This window comes from Aulostomus chinensis, chromosome 13 (genome assembly GCF_037954235.1).
Source record: "Aulostomus chinensis isolate RoL2024-O1b breed Wild chromosome 13, RoL_Achi_v1.0, whole genome shotgun sequence".
Classification (NCBI taxonomy): Eukaryota; Metazoa; Chordata; class Actinopteri; order Syngnathiformes; family Aulostomidae; genus Aulostomus; species Aulostomus chinensis.
Window position 1 is genome coordinate 27,424,627 of NC_141332.1, and position 19,648 is coordinate 27,444,274.

General features: G+C 46.4%; 1 protein-coding gene across 1 annotated transcript in view; it reads left to right on the plus strand.

The window, feature by feature from the left end:
- The first annotated feature begins 3,513 nt into the window (after nt 1-3,513).
- LOC147251583 (uncharacterized) overlaps nt 3,514-19,648 on the plus strand; it is a 61,522-nt gene continuing 45,387 nt past the window's right edge. Inside the window, exons 1-3 of the mRNA XM_086222766.1 lie at nt 3,514-3,613; nt 14,467-14,561; nt 18,101-18,220. The gene's annotated coding sequence lies outside the window, so the exon portion shown is untranslated. The remainder of the gene's footprint in view (nt 3,614-14,466; nt 14,562-18,100; nt 18,221-19,648) is intronic.

Consider the following 19,648-nt stretch of genomic DNA (forward strand, 5'->3'; position numbering starts at 1 on the left):
AGTCTTGATTCAGAGGAGGATCGTCACACTACTGGAGAGGAATCTGCTTAATATTTATGATCCCCAGAGGATGAATTTGAGGTCTTGCCGGGAACACGTGACCTTCTCTCCAGCTGAGGACTTCCCACCCCCCACCCCAGGACCTGAACGAGGGCCTGAGGGGGATCAGGTCCATGTATTATGGTAAGTCTGTCCTGTTCGGTTACTGGAGGTCCCGGGTCTGTTTAACACCACATGTAAAGCCTCAGCACAGGTGAGCAGGGACGACGTTAGCACGTTAGCAATGCTGCTACAACAAAGGAGCCATCGAAGCAGGTGAAGCAGGTGAGGACTGGGGATCACTTTGCTCGATGCAGTGAAGGAATTGGGCTGTGACAGCAGGAGGACCTGATCAGCTTCAGTGTGTCAGTCAGCAGGAACAGGAACCTGGACTGGTAGAATTCAACAAATAGAAAGAAAGTAGAACATACAGAGGTTTTTTTAAGCAGATGGCGATTTTATTTGTTTCTACATTCTGGAGGTTTTTACCGAGGAACGTGTCAATGCATCGTTCACAGCCTGAATCATAGAACATTTAATTTGTAAAAACGAGGCCAAAGTTTATTTTTGAATGTCTGTTTTTCCTGAAATAAAAAAAATCTTAATTAATTGGCCGTCTCTGTAAAAACTTCGGCTCTAATATGTCAACAAACGGAAGCATTTTGAGCCTGAAGCTTTATCGAATATTCATCATTCTGTTCTGGAAATGTACGCAAATTATGCAAATTTTTTTGTTGGACGACACCTCATTTGCACGATTAAATATAACATTTCAGAAAATCTAAGACACAAGAAATAATTCTCTGAATCGAAGAAATGAAATTAGACGGTTTCATGGTGGTAAAAATTCAACGCCTTCGTTTGTCTTGATTTAAAATGAGAGTCTTCAGCTGCACGCCAACTGCCAGGCGTCAGTCTGGGACATAAATGTTGACAATTCCTTCCCTTCAACAAAATAATCCCCCTGAAAAGAACCCACTCGGGCGGCAGTTGTGTTCTCCACCGCGACCTAATTGGGGAACGTAATTATGAACATACGAATGTAATTTGTTGGAGCCAGTTTGCTTCTCACGCCTCATCATCTTCTCCTGTAAAGAGTCTGAAAGGTATTAGGGATAAATAAACATTCCTGTTTGCATTTAATAATGCAAATGAGTCATTTGTTCCCCCAAATTACTTCTGTCACACCATTTTTACCTCTGCGTGTTTATACAAGCGCTGCGGCTCCACGACTCGGCACAGTGTTGCAGGATTGTCTTACTTATACGTGTCGGTCCAAGTGAAACATCATCAACCTGCAAAACTCCAATGGATGGTACACAGCAATCACTCCAAAAATACAATAGAAATTAATACAAACACAACATTCCCTCTCAAAACTGTGACAATGGAGTGTAAAATAAGGAGTAAAAGCTCATCAGTCTTGATAAAAGCAGCGGGATCGCAGCACCAAACTCAATTTCAAATAAAGAGGCGAGAGCTCCTCGCTGAGCCCGACACAGTTTCACCAGGTTCAGATTGGATGGCACTTTATTGATCCCTGCAGGGAGACGGTGTCACTGCAGCGGGAAAATAGAGGCTGAAAATTTTAATATCATCAGCAACACAGTAAATGAGGGGCGCCCAACGGCAGCAGGAATGTTTGAGCTCTCCACTAAAGATGATGTGAAAATGGACAAAAAACGAGACGAGAAACTGTCAGATTCCTGTGGAACAATGAGCTCGGGTCTTCTGGTCCGCCTTGTTTTGATGTTGAGCGACGGCGTTCAGCACCACAACCAAACACACACTTGTCATTGTGTCCCTTAACTAAAACAATTTCTGAGCCTTTATCAGCTGAGAGCAGAGAGACAACAGAGGCTCCAGCCGGGGATCAGGGACGCCACAGGTCACGGGCAGCACTCAGAACCTGGGCTGCATTTGAATCACGCTTTTGTCCACAACACTTCACACACACACACACACACACACACACACACACAGCGAGGTGCCGCGTAGGGTACAAGGACACTTCACAAGTACCAGAAGAATGAGGTGGGAAAGGAAGAATAGAGGTGAAGAGAATGTACTTAGTGTCACTGTAGCGAGTACAACAGCAGGAGAATGCAAATGCAGCAGAGAAGTCTGCCTCTCTGGAACTCTCAGTCGGTCTCATTATGTAAGAGGATTCCTGGAAAGGCCGGAAACATGCGTTCCACGCTGAGGCCGGCGGGGGCCACCTACAGAAACTGTTTCCTTTGAACTGACAAGCTCTTTATTTTATGAGAAACTTTGGAAACGTCTCAAAAAATGTGATGTGAATTACATGTGAATCCCTCAACAGGTTTGGAGAAAGACAAACAAAAACAGTTTGGAAAGGACACACACACACACACACACACACACACACACACACACAGCACGCGTGTAGTATGGAAGCTGAAATGTTGCCGGTGCCTCCCTCTGGTCTAGTCTCTCTCCTTCCTTCTCTGGATCTTGTGGTTTTGCTGAATAAGCAGATCCTGGATCAGAGCGGCGCTGTGGAGGCGGCCGCTGCCACTGCACGCTTTATCAACGTCAGGCCAGTGTATTAAACAGAGCGCTGAGGCCACGGGAAGGAGGGAAGCAAGGAAAAACTCTGAGGGTTCCCTCCGCCTCCTCCATATTGAAATGAGGACACAGCTTTGTTGGTTGCCGGGGGTTACCAGGGGAGGCAGCTTCCTATTTCATGAGGAGGACGGGAAATCACTAAAACATAGAGATGCCTTCCCATTGGGCCTGGTTTTGTGTGTGTGTGTGTGTGTGTGTGTGTGTGTGTGTGTGTGTGTGTGTGGGTGGGTGGATTCAGAGTTTAACAGGCTTCAAGAACATAAAGAGCATCTACTTACCACAAGATGCACCATAAATTCATTCATTCATTCGCTGACAGAAAAATCTGTAACTTGTGGCCTCAAGATAGCGACATTGTAGAGAAAATTGCATCCTGTGGTCATGAAATAACTGATTTGAGAGAAAAAGTTACATCTTTGGGCTTCAAATTAATAATTACATTGAGCGGGAAAGTTATATTTTGTGGCCTCAGGATAGTTAAATTGAGGCAGAACAAGTTAAAAGTGAGACACGTGTTTTTTATGATACCTTCCCTAAAACCTTTATCATACAAAAGAGGTCTTCTATAATTAAATGCACAAAATTGTGCAAATGACCGAAAGAAAAATGTGAAACCGAATCAAGTTTCAGATTTGTTGTTGTTGTTGTTGTGAGTGGAATGTTGGAGATTTGTGTGCTGGTTTGAAGTCTCTGTATGAGCAAGAGGTACCAGGAGGTCTGACAGGTGTCTCTCGTATGCTGGTGATGGCAGTGATCACCTGGAGCAGGTAGAGGATCAGCCAATCAGTTCTCAGCTGTGACGCGTCTCTCCACCAATCACAGCTGCCTGTGAGTTTTGAGCCATCCACCTGGCGGAGCTCAAACTCACACCTGTTGTTGGATGCAATTCTACTGCTGAGAGTTTCATCACTTCAGCTACAGGTCGAGGCTGCCTGCTGGGGCTCAATGATGACGTCACACACCTGTGGGACGTAGCTGGGTAGAGGTAGGCTAAATGTTATGTGCTTCCTTCAGCTGTGTATGTGTGTGTGGGGGGGGGGCTGTGCTGCTGGAGCTGGTTCTTCCTTCATGTAGGCAGAAACATCGAATCTTTTCTGTTCAAAGTTGTGCTGCTTCAACCTTGGAAGCTAGCTCGGGAGTTAGCGGCTAGGTCGGGAGTTAGCGGCTAGGTCGGGAGTTAGCGGCTAGCTCGGGAGTTAGCGGCTAGCTGGGGAGTTAGCGGCTAGCTCGGGAGTTAGCGGCTAGCTGGGGAGTTAGCGGCTAGCTCGGGAGTTAGCGGCTAGCTGGGGAGTTAGCGGCTAGCTGGGGAGTTAGCGGCTAGCTGGGGAGTTAGCGGCTAGCTGGGGAGTTAGCGGCTAGCTGGGGAGTCACCTTGTTGCCAAAACTGTGAGTGTCAATAGCCTAATTATGGCTTTTATGGTTTTCTGCTTGCTTGTATGCGTGTTTCCCCAGATTGTTATTATGAACAATGCTGATGCATTCTCTTACCCCTATAAAATCATTGAATTGTGACGTATTTGTATTTATCAGCTCTGGTGTTGTGCTAACGTCGTGATTCATTAGCTGTTGAGCTAGTTCTAATTGTTGTTGCCTTGTTACTCATGGTGGTATGTTGTGTTTCTAATTTATTTTCCATTACTGTGGAACTGAACTAGCACTAGCAGCTAATCTGGTTCCATGTGGAACAACAGCAGGTCCTCAAATCAGAGCATCCTTCAAGCTCTCAGCAGGACCCCGACAGAGGGGCAGGGATGCTACATGCATGTCCTGATCTGATCAGTAGTACTGTGGGTGTACACCCAGAACCTGACACACACAATAACTTGTGAGTTGGTTTAAGGTATAAACTGCTACCGTTCCCATCCAGCAGTTGCACCTTTAATTATACTTGGCACTTATGATCCTTGTGAGTGATGCTGTCAGTTTTAGCAAGTCGCATGTAAAGTCCAGGGCAGAAGAGCTTCACCTGCACGCCGCCCAAGGCTGAAACACACCACCAGCTCATGACGTGTTGAAACATGGTTGGCAGGACAATATTTAATGTGAAATGATATTTAAAGTGTAAACAAAAGTATTTCTTCCTGTGATTTGAAAATAGCAGACTTATTTTTTTTAAATAAAAAAGAAATATTGAAATGACTCACGGCATTGTCATTAAAACAAGGTGATTGTAAAGCATCATATTGCCTAGGTCTGCGCAGAATGACGGCTGCTGTGTGTCGTATGACTGGTCGTGGTACCGGTGCGTTTGAACCTCAGACGTCTGCAGGAGCAGTTGTATTCAGGGTTTTGCTCAAAGACACTTTGGCAGCTGTAATGGGAGTTGCAGCACAATGCAGCCGTCTGTTATCATGGAAAGTGAAGCGTCGAAGTGTCTGAGTTTGTTTTGGTCCAGACAGCCAGCTGGAAAATGTTGCCCAACCCCATGTTGTGCACCAGAAGCAGCGCTCACCTTTGGGCTTCACTGCAGTTAAAACAAAAGCTGTTAGTTTGGTTCTGTTTGTTTTGGTCTGATCATCCACAAATGGAGAGGTCATCCAATCCACCTCTGCTGTTGCCACGACAACCCCTCCATTTCCAGCAAAGCATTCTCATCCTCTTGTGGTGTATCAATGCATTCACCTTCCTTTTCTGTTTTAATAATAACAATGATAAACCTCATTTATGACACGACACAAACACAGTTGACAGAACAATCGCATTCAAACACCAAAGAAGAAATAAGTGAAGAAGCAAAGGACGAAGGAGGCAGGAGATAAAAGGATCGACACAGAGGGTAAAAATACTTTGGATTTGTAAAAATAATCACATAAAAGCCAGATTATAAAAATAGGATTTAAGTGGAGATACAAGAGAGGGGTCTTTCACCTCACTCTCTCTCCCTCTCCTCCCTGTCAGTGTCTCTCGGCCGATCTCTCATCTGCCTCCCGCTGCAGTGGAGATGAAGTGTTGCTCTTGTTTTAATTATGCAGAGGAGGCTGCAGAGCAGGACAGGACATGTTTCAGTGTCGTCGCCAATTAAGCGCCATCACCCAGTCGTGGAGCTCGGAGCAAAGAAGAGGAGGGAGGAGGAATGAAAGACGGAGTTAGAGGAAATGACAGGAAGAAGAGAGCGAGGGAGAACCTTAGGAATTAAATGAACTGGATTCATGATATTCTTTTATTTTCCCTGCAAATGGCGATGTTTCCCATGGAGAGATGCAGCGTCTCAACTCTCTCCAAAGTGCACTGACAGCAGCACTTGTAGCAGCAGACGTGGTAGAGCTGGAAACGCAGCAGGAGTGGCAGCACAAGATGTAGTCAGCGTACAGTGCTAGAGTTCAAATAACTGTATTTTTGTAGCACTTTTCAAAAGCAGATTTATAAAGGGATGCCATACATAAAACGAGCAGGGCTGGAGGAGCTTCAGCATGGCTGATCTCCTGTATCACAGGCCATTTTGGTTTTTAGCTGAGCTGTGGAAGACTGAGGACATCAGGTGGTGCTTTAAGGCTAATTTACTCCAGAGCAGGTGGCATCAAGATAGCAATCAATGCAGCGATTTAGACGGGCAGTGATAAAGGCCCCTTGTGCACTGTAGTAGCGGTGAAGTTGCAGTAGGTGTAGTTGTGGCACTGATGGTAGTAGTAATGTATATAGCAGGGCGTCAGACCAACTTTTCATCTGGTGGCACCAAGGTGTATGTGCGGAGGTGGCGCATAACAACCACACCAAGGCAGCCGGAGCTGACCATCGCCTTTCTAGTCACTGCTGCAATTTCCACCAGTGCCGGCGTGCTTAGCAATGATCATGCACTGGCACAAACATGACTAGGTAAACAACTCACTCACTCCCAGAAAAAGGCAGCATATGCAACCAATTTGGTCACAGCCGGAACCATGTACAGGGTCAGTCCGGTGGAGCAGCAACAGGAGATGGCGCCCCAGCAACAACAGTCGTATCAGTGCAGTCACAGAGCAGTAATGGAGGTACTAGTGGCTCACCGGTACTGACGATAGTATTCATACAGTTGGAGCAGCAGCAGTGGCAGCGTTAGCAGTACCGGTAGTATTAGTATGGCTCCAGTTGCAGCATGGGGAAGAGAAGGAAGTAGCTGAGTGTATTCCAGCCTTGTTCGTGGTTTTCTTCAGGTACGTGGAGACTCCTCTTCACTCAGACATGGAGTCCAAACTCTCTCTTTCTCTCTCTGCTGGCTGTATTGATCAAAAGCACATAGACTCTGTGGGCATTGATTTGCATTGCATATTCACCAGCGTTCCCCTGCTATTCGGCTCTATTAGGGCTTTAAAGTGTCAGGCTGAAACACGGCTGATAAAGAGCGAGTGAGCGCGGCGCAGCGGCAGGTAATTACCACTCCTCCATCGATAACCATTCTAATAGACTTCCAACCAGCTATTTACATTAGGGAGGTGGCCCTCTTACCATATTGACTTTCATAAAATATATGTGTGGTAGGCTACATTAAAATCAATAAAGCCATTTAAAGAGCATTATCATTAAGAGGCGGCTGTGTGTTAAGCTGGAGAGAGAGAGAGAGAGAGAGAGTGTGTGGGGGGGTGACGGGGGTGGCAATCTACCACGGTATAATGCCTTAAACCAACATCATTTACTGCATGACTGCACCATCAGTTTGTCTACCAAACACTCTGTGGTTCTGTGCATCTCTCTATAGTTGCCTTTCAACTCTCCTTAAAGGCTTCGCTGGCACAACCGTCTGTCCGTGTGGGTGCAGGGAGGGAAGGAGTGGAAGGTAAAAGACAAGGTGCACGGACACCACACACCTGGCTCCTCACCTTCACTCGAATTCCCATTTTAGTGACCACACTCACGTACCCATGAGCCCCTGCACTTTGTTCAGTAGACATTGTGTTTTGGCTACCTGGTGGTTTTGTAAGCCTCAGGTCTGCGAGGAGGAGAAGGCAGTAGGCAACCTGCTCTGTTTACAGATCATCCACTTAATGGAGATCGTCGATTTACCATCCAATCACAAGAAGTGTGGGAGGAGTTATGTCATGTCAAACATGGCTGACTGAGAAGTTGAGTAAGTTGCGATGAAAAATGGCCTGATGCAAAGAGTCTGAGATTAGTCTGGATTCCCGGCGACCATTACCACCAACCTCCAGGCAGATGAAACGTTGCCTTTAAAACTGTTATCAATGTTGCTGTGTCTGTACATTTCAATGTGTTATGTTTCTGTAGTCTGTAGGGCTGCAACGACTCGTCGACGTTGTCGACAAAAATCGATAATAGCAATAGTTCATTGTAGACTGTTGTCGCCAGACGCGTTTTTCCATCAGAGTGAGGCCTCTCACTTGATTATCATCTCTGCCAGAGTCGCGCATGCGCAGTAGCGTCTCTGTCTCTGAGCGGGAACATAGAGAAATGGCGGCGTCAACATCAGGCACGCGCACCAAAACTTCTAAAGTTTGGGAGCATTTTAGCCTGGACTACTAGCAAAGTAGTTGCTAGGCAGACCTTGGTGTCATGGCGGTGATGCAGGAACATTTCAAGAAGCCTGTCGGGCAGTTGAAGGAAGCGCAGTCTGACTCGCCTCTGTGAGACTCAAGGGACATTCAAGCAGGACGGTTTTAGGACACATTGGACATTTTAGAGGTGTGTTTTCGCTATAAAAGAGAGCTCTGGCGTTTGAGACTGTGCCTGACAAACGTGTTTTAAATGAAATGCATGAACACTGGGCCTCATTGGTTTTAGATCGGCCATTTTTATTACATTTTTGTACGAACCCGCAGTGTTCAATAAAAGATGTGTTTTTCCTTGTACCCTCTTTCTTGTGTTATCATTGCCACATAATTAAATCAACTTCATGCTAAATTTAAGAAAAAATTCATAATTATCCGATGAGTCGACTAATCGTTTCAATAGTCGGTGACTAGTTGACTATTAAAAGAGTTGTTCGTTGCCGCTCTAGTCGTCTGTCATTCGCAGTCAGGCTCGCCCTGCTCACGCACCTCACCAGTCCTCATGGATGGCAGCAGCACATCGGCTTGAGCCCTGACGACGAGTCGTGCTGCTGTTATTTAACCATGTCAGTCTGATTTGTATATAAAGTTCATTTTCACATCTTTTCCATAACTTGTACATGATCTCATGTTCTCTCATTGTTTACAAATGGCAGATTTGGAAAACAACGTGAACGACCACTTTTGCACTTATAAATTCTAAGCTAACCAACATTACCCGACACAGTCGCACCCTCCCAGGATCTGCTGGAGCAGATCCACTCATGAAGCTTGGCCGTCATTATAATATGGAGGGAGAATCGCCTAAAGGGGAGCATTAAAAAGCCCCCTGGCTCTCTGAGTAGATGGCAGTGTCCTCAAGTCAGTACTGTATTTACATCTCAGAAAATATACACACCTCCTCAGACGTCCGTCGAAGCGTAAAGAGTTCGTGCTGCAACACACGCCTGTGGGAGTGGCTCCTTGGGGAGCAGGAAATGCAACTGGAAAATGAACATTTCCCTAAGAAAATGGAACTGGAGCAGGCCAGTGAGCTCGGTCCCAGTCAGCCGTCTGGATCTGGAGTGGTCAGGAACTTTTCAGTGGTTCCTGCCTCAGCTTCCTCATTTTCAACTCATGGAAACAAATTGTAAAAGTGCCGTTAAAAGGCTGGACCACTGATTTAGCAGTGAATCTCGGTGTGTGGGAGCAGGGACGCTAACTGCGTTGGGTTTAGAAATGTCTTTGAATGAAAACAATGAGTCAGCTATTCCACTTGATGCCAACAGAGGGCGCTGACTATATTTAGATTAGACGAAAGGCCTCAAGCTGACTTTTCCCTCAAGTGACTTGTAGTAACTGAAGCTGTTGTGAGGACAGAATCAGAGTTTGGATGGATGTCTAAAAAAACAGAAGTTGACACCAAATGTGGTGTTTTTAACCACTGAGGGACCTTTTAGGTATTTAGCCACACGTCAGTTCAAAGGCAGCATGTTTGATCAAGAGGACAGGAGTAGGACAGAGCATGCGAACCACGCCACAGACCCGTCACTGAATTTGTCCTCCAGCTTCACTAAGCAGACTGTTTTTACACTGCAGGTGACAGTCCCAGATACAGCATGCTGTCACATGATCTGGACCAACGGAGCATCAAATGTGTGGCATTCACTTATCAGCTATTTGTGTCTTTGTGTGCCTCTGTGGCCCCGCCCACCTACTGATACCTCAGAAGATTTTGAAAACCTCATTGCACAAATGTTTACTTTGGAGTTGGTTAAAAAGCATCATGGGACATTGTGGGATGTGACCATGAGCGCCTGTTTGGTTCAGGAATGTTTCGAAGAACTGCATCCAGGGTTTGTACAGTGCAGCAGTCTGACCTCGGAAAATAACAGCCGCAAAAAAACATCAGCACATTCAGCTTATGGCTTCCAAACAGACAGAATCTGAAGAAGTGCATTATATTTATTGTTATTACAATATGAACATCCGCCTGAGAGGAATGGAAATATGAACACATTAAAATAATAAAAGATTATTCAGTTAATCTCTTGATCACAGTAAAGCCTTGTGCTTTATTGCATTTCTTCTATTTTACAGATGACGACGTGGGCACAGATGCAGCCTCGCTCATCTGATGCATCCTCCTACCCCTTAAGACCTCAACCCAGCGCTCCATTCCCACTCTGAACACCATTAAAGACAGTGAAAGCGTGTCATTGTTTTCTGACCAGGTGTTTGTGTAATTTCCCCCTGAATAAAGAATCCGGTCCTCTTCCACCCCGGTGCGCTCGTCCCCAGGAAGCCTCTGTTCATTTCAGATGTTGGTCTTTCCTGCTGGGGAACTCGGTCACGTGGTGTCGGAGGTTTCTGGATCTGACCAGTCAGTGTGATTTATGTGCAGAGGTATCACGAGGCTCAGCTGCTGTACTGATGTGGGACGCCATAACCCCCCCCACACACACACACGCACACACACTCTCACACACTCTCACACACACATCGCCCCGTCTCATTTGACACTGAATTAACTCCCACCTGAGCTGCCGTCACTCCCATCATGCATCAGCCCACCACCTTAGTCCCTCTAAGTCTGACTCACCTTACCGCATCGTCAGTCCTCTTCCTCTCCATGTGCGTGTGCGTGCGTGTGTGTGTGTGTGTGTGTGTGTGTGTGTGTGCACAAACACACACACACACACACAGCCCTGACACTAACAAGGTCAATAACCGATTGAATGGGTTTGTCCACTGTGACTCGGGATTGGTTTTCAGATCAACAGTGGTTTTTTTTGTCCTTATAAAGAAACTGGCTGATTGATTGGAGTTTATAAACTTTCAGATTTTAACAACGTTCTTTTACTTCCTTTGAACAGAAGTTCCATCACAGCCCATGGAACAATGTGTGTACAGTTGTAGCCCGTTTCTAGTCCTGTTTGCTCTCAGTAAGTGAGCACTGCATCGTGTATTCAGTGAGTATTCGTCTAAACTAGATGTTTCTTGCTCGAATGGATCTTTGGGGGTGTAGATGACCTCGTTCTTGAGGTTAGTGTCTGTACAGGATTGGATCTGATTTGTCAAAGAACGGTTTTGGGTAATCTGGGTTTAACTTGTTGAGTAAACCCTTAATGTCAAACATCAGACTGGCAGAGCTTCGTTGCGTCCGTTAGATGACTTCATAGTTTTCAAATACGCCGAACACTTGTTGGTGATGTTTCTAACTTTAAATCTGCATATGGAAACATTTACTGGGAAAGAGAATCTGGCTTCTGGAGGTTAAACCACAGATTGAATTGTCACAATCACAGAGCGACCTCGTTATCGCCAGGCCCTCCACATTACCCATCAACCCGTCAGCCAGCTGTCGAAACATGCTCTGGGTCTCGTTAAACCCGCAGCCTGGAGCTTCCTTCATTATCTAATTGGTTGCTAGGATCCTGGATCCATGCAGCAGGGACCTGATCTCTGCCTCCTCGTCCGTCAGCGTGGGCTGCCGGTTCATCTGCAGCGCCACATGTCAAAGTGTCACAAACAATGCCTCCACTCTGTCCCTCTTATTGTGTAACAGGCAATTATCTGTGTACACCAGGGCTGATCATTCTCGTCTGTTGCAGCAGTTGTCATCTAAATGCTTTCCCTTTGCAGCCTTCATGGGGAAAACCTGCCCGTTAACTGTTAATAAGCTAATTACAACTCGGCACAAGTCAGGTCTAAGCCATATTGGAGGCAGAGACTCGACTTTCTCCCTCACAGAGAAGAGTCAGTCAACAAAAACATTGTGCCACAGTGTGTGATGGTAAATACAGCTGACTTGGTTTTAATGGCTCCTTTCAAAGTGGCGGTGCTGCCCAGTCAGAGAGCAGTGGCATGACCACAAACACGGAGGCTGAAATGAGGCTACACGTGATTGTAGAGAAGAGCTGATGGGAGACATACTGGGGGTCAGACGTGAACGTACTCATACTACAGAGTAATACACACTTTGGACAAAAAGTACTTTGAGGCCTCATACCAAGTCCCAACATGAATCTGAGAGTTGAATCAGCTGCTCTCTGAAAAGTAACTGCAAATGTGAAGAGTTCGATGAGGACTGGGTCAGCGTGAGAGGGGAGCCCAGCAGTGGGCAGTAATCAACGACCTGAGCAAAGTAAGAGGTGTGGAAATCTGTGCTTTAGGTTTCCACACCTGTACCTGTGCATACGAGTCTGGAAACGGAGCAAATTTAGCAAATTATTGCAGTCTGTCAATGGAAATATTCTTGAACTATTCTTTTTTTTCTGTTGTTGTTACTGTTTTTTTGTTTTTCTTTCTGCTACTGTTGTTGTTTTTGTCCCCCCCCCCTCCTGTCTTCCCTATCCTGTCCCTGTTCTCTCTTCCTGTCCACTCCTGTCCTCAGTCCGGTAGCTTCATCAATGAACCAACACCATTCCTAATGAAGTTGAACACAGATGGTGATAGGAGGAGTTTATCAGGTTCCTCCTTTGCAGAGCAAAACTGCTTCAGTACAACGAGGCACCAGGAACATGGATGCTGCTGCTGAACAGGACAGGGAATAAAAAAAAAAAATTCTTGAACATGAACTGGACTCATTCCCCTATCACTCCCTTTGCCGTTTAAATGTGGGCAGACGTGGGAGGGGCCATCGTTTAGAACAATTACAATCAAAGGAAAGTGTCATTATTTGACACCCAGGGATGAGTCGTCTAAAAAGGTGTGGCTACTGGACACTTGAACAGGGTTGTTAAAGTTGTCACAAAGCTGGCGGGACTGAAGAGTCAGTGATGCCACTGAATTCTCTGCAGCTTCAGGACGAGTGGAGCTGAGCTCCCCAACACAGAGCAGCTTTCTACTTCTTGTTGTTTGTGTACTCACTCTCGTCCAGAAGAAGTTGCTGCTACCTCTGACCTCCCGTATCTCCACGTGCAGCAGATGCAAGGGGTTAATATAACCATAAAATCCAAACAAACATAAACCAAAATATTCTAATGACACTAACATGAACGTACCGTTGACAGTGCTCTCCTGGTGAGTGTGCGTCTGCTCATGTCTTCGTGCTGACTCTCCGTGTACATGGCCTGAAACAACCTCCAGCGAAGACGTCTGTTCCTGAGAGAACGTCCTCCATCAGCTCTGTCCACACTCAGGAGGATCAGCTGAAAGCAGCATTCATGAGCGTTGGAAAAATTAAACCGCCATGTTTGGGATGAGAGTTAAAACAAATTTTTGAGTTTGATCATCATTGTAAATGTGCATTTTGATCCGCTGTTGATGTCTTTGATCAGGTGGCACTCCTGCAGGGATGCATCACTTCATTCAGATCAGGGAACTAGCTGTTCTGCCTCCACACACTCACACTCACACACACACACACACACGCGCGGTCTGTGTTGTGATCCAGGGCATCTATCTTGGCCGGTCATCTCACTGCAGGCCTGCCGAGAGAGAGACATCCTTCCGACAGCAAAGGTTAATCATTCTGCACCTGACTCTGTGGGACCCGTCTCGCCGCTACAGCTATGATTTAATCAAATGGAAGGAGAGGTGAAGCCCGAGGCGCCGCTGCCAAGCCAGCAGCCTGATCACACCACACCACGGAAATAGACAAAAGCCAGATTGAGAGGAGGGAAATATGGATGAGTAGAATCAGGCCTTTTGGCTGAGTCAGTGTCATTTCCAAGCATGGTTCTTGTCACTCCATTCAGCAGGGACAAATGTGAGAAGTGAGATCGTTCTGATTTTACGTGGTTCTCTGCAGACTTTAGTCCTGCTCGTTTGTGTGGAACTTAACACCTCCAGGTGACTGACTAAAACTGCCCTCAAGTAAATTCTTAGAATTAAAAAATAATTCCGATAATACAGCTGTATGTACCTAAACCTTCAGCACGAAGGACCGTTAGAAACGGACTCTACTTCTCCTTCCTGTCTGAGAGCGTCCAGAGCTTTCGTCCAGCAGCCCATCGATGACAAATCCTTGATGTTCCCTCCAGACATTTTGTCAACTGTAAAAGTATTAAGCATTTGCAACCTTTTCCTCCTGACATGTCAGGCCTGATTGTTCATTCAGATCAGGGAACTAGCTGTCTCTCCTCCACACACACACACACGTGCATGGCCTGTGATGAGATCCGTGGCAAAAATTCAAAAATTTGTTTTAACTCTTATCCCAAACATGGCAGTTTAATTTTTCCAGCGCTCATAAATGCTAATATCAGCTAATCCTCCTGAGTATGGACAGAGTTGATGGAGGACGTTCTCTCACTGTCGCTACCTGCAGACGTCTCTGTGCAGGAGTTCTGCCTTCAGCATAAAAGCAGTGATGCTCTATTATGAATTTATCACTGCTGCATTTACAATTCTACAATTCTACAATTTCATTTAGCAGACGCAGGTCTGCACGGTGGTGCAGTGGTCCTCACTGTGGCCTCACAGCAAGAAGGTTCCGGGAGTCCCGGCTGCAGCACGGGGTCTTTCTGGGTGAGTCTCCATGTTCTCCCTGTTCCTGCTGGGTTCTCTCTGGTACTCCAGCTTCCTCCACAGTCCAAAGACATCAATTTGGGGACGAGGCTGATTGATTCTCTAAATTGACCGTAGGCGTGACTGTGAGTGTGAATGGTTGTTCGTCTCTCTATGTTGGCCCTGCGATGGACTGGTGACCTGTCCAGGGTGAACCCCGCCTCTCGCCCGTTGACGCTGGGATAGGCTCCACCCCCCGCGACCCTTAATGTGTAGGAATAAGCGGAAGATGACGATGGATGGATTTAGCAGACGCTTTTGTCCAAAGCGACGTTCAACACAAGCAAGAATTCAGACTGAAGGAAAAACTCATAGTAGCGTAAAAGTGCTTCAGTTGTGATTTGGTCACACGTACTGCCATCTAGTGGCGGAAGAAGTGTCGCCGCCCCCCCCAGCTTTTTTTTTTTTTTTTTTTTTTTTGGACAAACATACAACATGACACCACACAGTTAGTGCTACATAATCACTAAGTGCTGGGTCATTTATTCTGAAAATGTTGACCAGAGGTGGAGAGATTCTGTTGCCTGCTTGTTGTCGGTTGCTAAGCTCACATTCCTGTGTGTGTATTTATACTGTAGCAGCCACATGCATTACACATTGTGTAGTCAGGGCCGGCCCGAGGCACAAGCGATCGAAGCGGCTGCACCGAGTGTTTTTTTGTTTTTTTTTGTAACATATTGAATATCTTAAAGAAGTGACAACTTAACTTAATGAACAAATGACAATCGTTCATAATCCCTCTGCATTAATACTTGAGAATGTACCATTAAGGTGTGATGTTTGTGTCAATAATCCCCAAGCACAGTTTACTCCGCCTGGTGATGGTGATGCTGGGGGAGGGCCCCCTAGAGGCGGGGGCCGGCACTGAGTGTAAGGTATCTAAATGCGGCACCATAAACCAATTAACTCTATGGGCCTGGTCAGCTAGCAGCTAACATAGCGTGACTGAGCCTCACCTCCAACAATGATATTAAACCATTATTATCAAAAGAGACAGCGGGATAACTAAACACGAGGTTTTGAAAATTGGCTGGATACAACATGGCATTCTGGTGAAGACTTCCTGTCTGGATTGATCTGCTCTTTGCCGGTCGAGTGGCAAATGACCGATAAGGAATCAGCAACACGTGACCCTGACCGGCGGGTATTTAGCTGCTGTACACAGCAGGAAAGTTGAAATCAGGAGAAAAAATAAACATCAGTTGCTCTCTGTACCTGCTCATGAGGCATTAAGGGAACGTCTGTGAATCGTAATTTCTACTGAATACAACAGCCAGGGTGAGGTGCAGCTCGTGTCAGGAAACGCACGAGAGAGAATGAGGACGGGTCACAGCTGGAGCCTTCAGTTCTGCTGACCATCTCAAAACATGCCGGAACCAAAGGTGAGGAAACTTCTCTCCAATAAAGCTTTTTCCTTCAGATGTTAACGCAGTGAGGTGGATTCATGATATCAGCACAGACGTTCATCAACGACGCGCCTGCCTGCTGCTCAACGCGCATCAAGTCGCATCTCTAATGATGTAAACAAACGACCCCGCCGGCTGTGCTTCACCTCATCTGGAATCAGAGCATAAAGCTGCTTTAACGGAACCATGTTTATTTGAGGGGGTGTTATGGAAAACAGTCTCGGTGTTGATGTGAGCTGATTCGGGTGGCCAGCTGAGCTGCGAGCAGTGGACAGCGGCCGCTGTCATCAACCCCTCCTATCCCCGGACAAAGTCTTGGCAGAGCAGGCGAGTCATCTGAGCCAAACGGCGAGAGAGAATCCTTTTGAAGTCCCAACCTGTCTGATGTGCGCTGACCTCTGATAATGGCTCTGATATGTTTGATCTTTAGTTCTGGAAATTAAAACTCTGTGACCTGAAGAAACCCACACTGTGTTAGGAACCGACGGATCATGAAAAGATAAAGTACTTTGAATTTATCCTCTGCTGCACCTTCTGGTCTTTGTTGGTCTACGATGTGGATTCAGTTCTGGCTTCATACACTGACGTTTCGTCTGAGTGCGTTTGCTCTGATGCTGCTTCTGACAATCACACCCTCTTGCAAACAGAAGTGCGCCGGTCACACGGATACTCGTTCAAGTCACATGAAGCCAAAATTGTGTGGACCTCCAGCTGCGTGCGTGTGTTGTGGTGACCTTGACCTTTAACCACCACCATTTTTTCATGCCGCTCTTTAGTTCCTGAGGAAATTCACTCAAGATGAGACTTCCAGGTTGAGTTCATCAGGATCATCTTCACTAATGAATCCCTCTGATGATGCTGGAAGCCTGGATGCAACGGTTAGCAGTGCTAAGCTAACATTAGCCTGTGAGGAGCTACACCAGGGTCACATGACAAGGTGCCCAAAATGAAGCTTTAAGCTTCTTGTGTTCTTCCCCTAATGACCTTTTAATGAAACTGTAGAGCGAGGGCTCTGATGTGGTCGAACGAAGCAGAATATCTTCAGCTGGTGACTGCAGGCCTGCCGTCAGGTCATTGGCTGGGAGACGAGGGAGCTGGAGGCGCAAGTAGGAGCATTGTTGAACGGTTTTAGGGCTCATTTCCTCACCGTTCTGTTCCCTGACTTTCAGTCCCGTGATGAGCCGTGTTCCAAAACTATTCTATAATTCCCATGATGCATCAGTTTGATCGACCCTTCCTGCCTCGTAGACTAATATCAATTACCTTCAATTTGTAATGAAGTCTTTCTGATTTGTGGACTCCAGATAATTCATATGACATCACTACGACATCATTTGGAGACATAATAGGACTTGTTCTTCAAAGCCCAAGTGCTGCTGCTCCATGTGTAAATGCACGAGATTGCCTCTTTTAAATGTATGTCTATGTTGTGTGTGTGTGTGTGTGTGTGAGAGAGTGTGAAACACTTTTGAAACTCTCGTCATGCTCCGGTAATCTGCTCTTACACACCTTCTCCGAGATGTTCCCATTATCTCACCTCCTGGTTCAGGCTGATAAACAGCCTGCGATTTTACACAAAAGTCCGTCTTTGTGCACCTTTTAAATGAAAATTAATAACTGTCAGGCTAATGGGGAGATTAATGGATGTGAGTGGTCGACCCGCGAGTTTACATAATGCATATTTACATTAACAACACACATTATTCTGCTGGAGCAGAGCGTCGTACTGCAGAGCTGCAGTGATATCTCTGCTAACTCTTATCATCCAACGGCGAGGCCTTATCAGCTGTGAGGCTTCGGCAGAATGAGAGCATATCTTCTCACCACAGAGAGCAATATGAAAATTACCCTGCTTTTATAATCATAATTCATGCATTTTTAAATAAATGTAGTTTAAAGGAGGCTGACTCAGGACTTTCTGTGTATTTCCTAGAAGTACCACTCTCCTAGTTTATAACAAAAGTGCTGGGATCAACAAGCTTGTTAAGTTGCACATGATAATTACTTTTTTATTAAATAGACAGCCTTTAGTGCAGAATTAAAAAGGCAAACCCTTTTGCTCAAACCCTAAGCTGAGAGTTCTTTAATCAACAGAGACGCGGCGAGGGGCTGGAGGGATCTGAAGACGGCTGATGGAGCGGCTGGTACCCCATCAACAACAACCAGACTGGCTGGGTGACAGACACGTGGCCGCACAGGTGGCTTCTCAGACAGGTGAGCCCAGCAGGATGTTGAGATTGTTTTGGTGTCTTCTGGTATGGCGTCACATCCTGTAATGTGTGCCATCCAGTGTTGATTAGCGTTGATGGTGCCGGCTCTACCGTCAGGAGTTATCGATGGCGTGGCGTCACTGGCTGGGACTGAACTAACCTTTGTCCTCCACTCTGGCTTGGTTGTTTCTCTTCACCAATCACGGTCATCCTGGATTGGGCTGTGATGCATGATGCCCTTGGAAAATAAAATCTGTGTGTGTGTGTGTGGGAAACTTGTCCAGTATAACCCAACAGACCACATGATCCAAACCTCGTCAGAGCTTCCAGCATGCAGCTGGCTGCTAGCTAGCTCTGAGGTCGTTGTCGTCCCAGGACACCAGACGCACACAGGATGGCAAACTAGAACCACACCATCTCTCCAGGAGGACCAGGATCAGCTTGTCTGGTCCTGGGAGGGTTCGCCTGTAGTTTTGGTTCAGCTCAGACTTAAGTCAGGAATTGTGTTTGTTGATAGGCTTCATCTCATACAGTGCTATCTTGAGATCGGTGGGTCTGTACTTAACCGTGCCATTACAGCTGTCAAATTTTTAGAGGAATATCCACCGCAAGTCTCACACTGTTCTGAGCGACAACACCTGCTTTTTGTATGAGGGCCTGCAAGATCTCACATTTGATATGTTGGCAGCAATTAAGATGTGTTGGAGGCCTCCAGCGTGTCACACGTGGCTGCGAGCAGCTGGTTTTAAATTCCGACACTCAGCAGCAGCAGCAACATGAAGAGGGGAAGATATGAGCTGCTGCAGAGCGTACAAAGTGTTTATCACATGTTCTGCTTTCCTGGAGGCTGTACGAGTTCCCCGGGATCCTCTGAAGAGATTTTCAAAGGGGAAGAGTTGGGGTGTTCCTCTGGAGCATGTGAACAGATGGAACCTGAAGAGTTAACGTGAGGATTAAAGGAGGAACTTGCTGCTGCTCCTGCAGGACAGGCTGTTTAGCTGCCTCGGCTGTGGGAAGCGGCCCAGGATGAACGCAGCCTGACTGGACTCCAGCCAGCAGCCGTCTCGGTTCACGTGTTTAGGTTTCCACGGTGTCTGCTTCGACCTGTGGGAGCGTTCAATTAGAGCGACAGGCTGACTCGATCGATCGAAGACGGCTGTTTGAAAGTTTGCCAAGTCCTACAGAGTTTTCTCTGCTCTGCGTTTTTGGCTCCTGAGACGTTTTTCTTCTCATCAAGTGGAAACCCGGAGATGTTCGGCTCACTCTGCCAGACAGTCTTCAATTCATCCGACAAGCATCAAGATATTTTATCACTTTATTATGATGGAAAGATCCTCTGACCTGTAAATAAATGATGGATGGAGGACAGTTGAGGAGAGGGAGGAGACAAGAAAGATGAGGAAGAGCTGGAGTTAGGAAAAGAGATGAAATC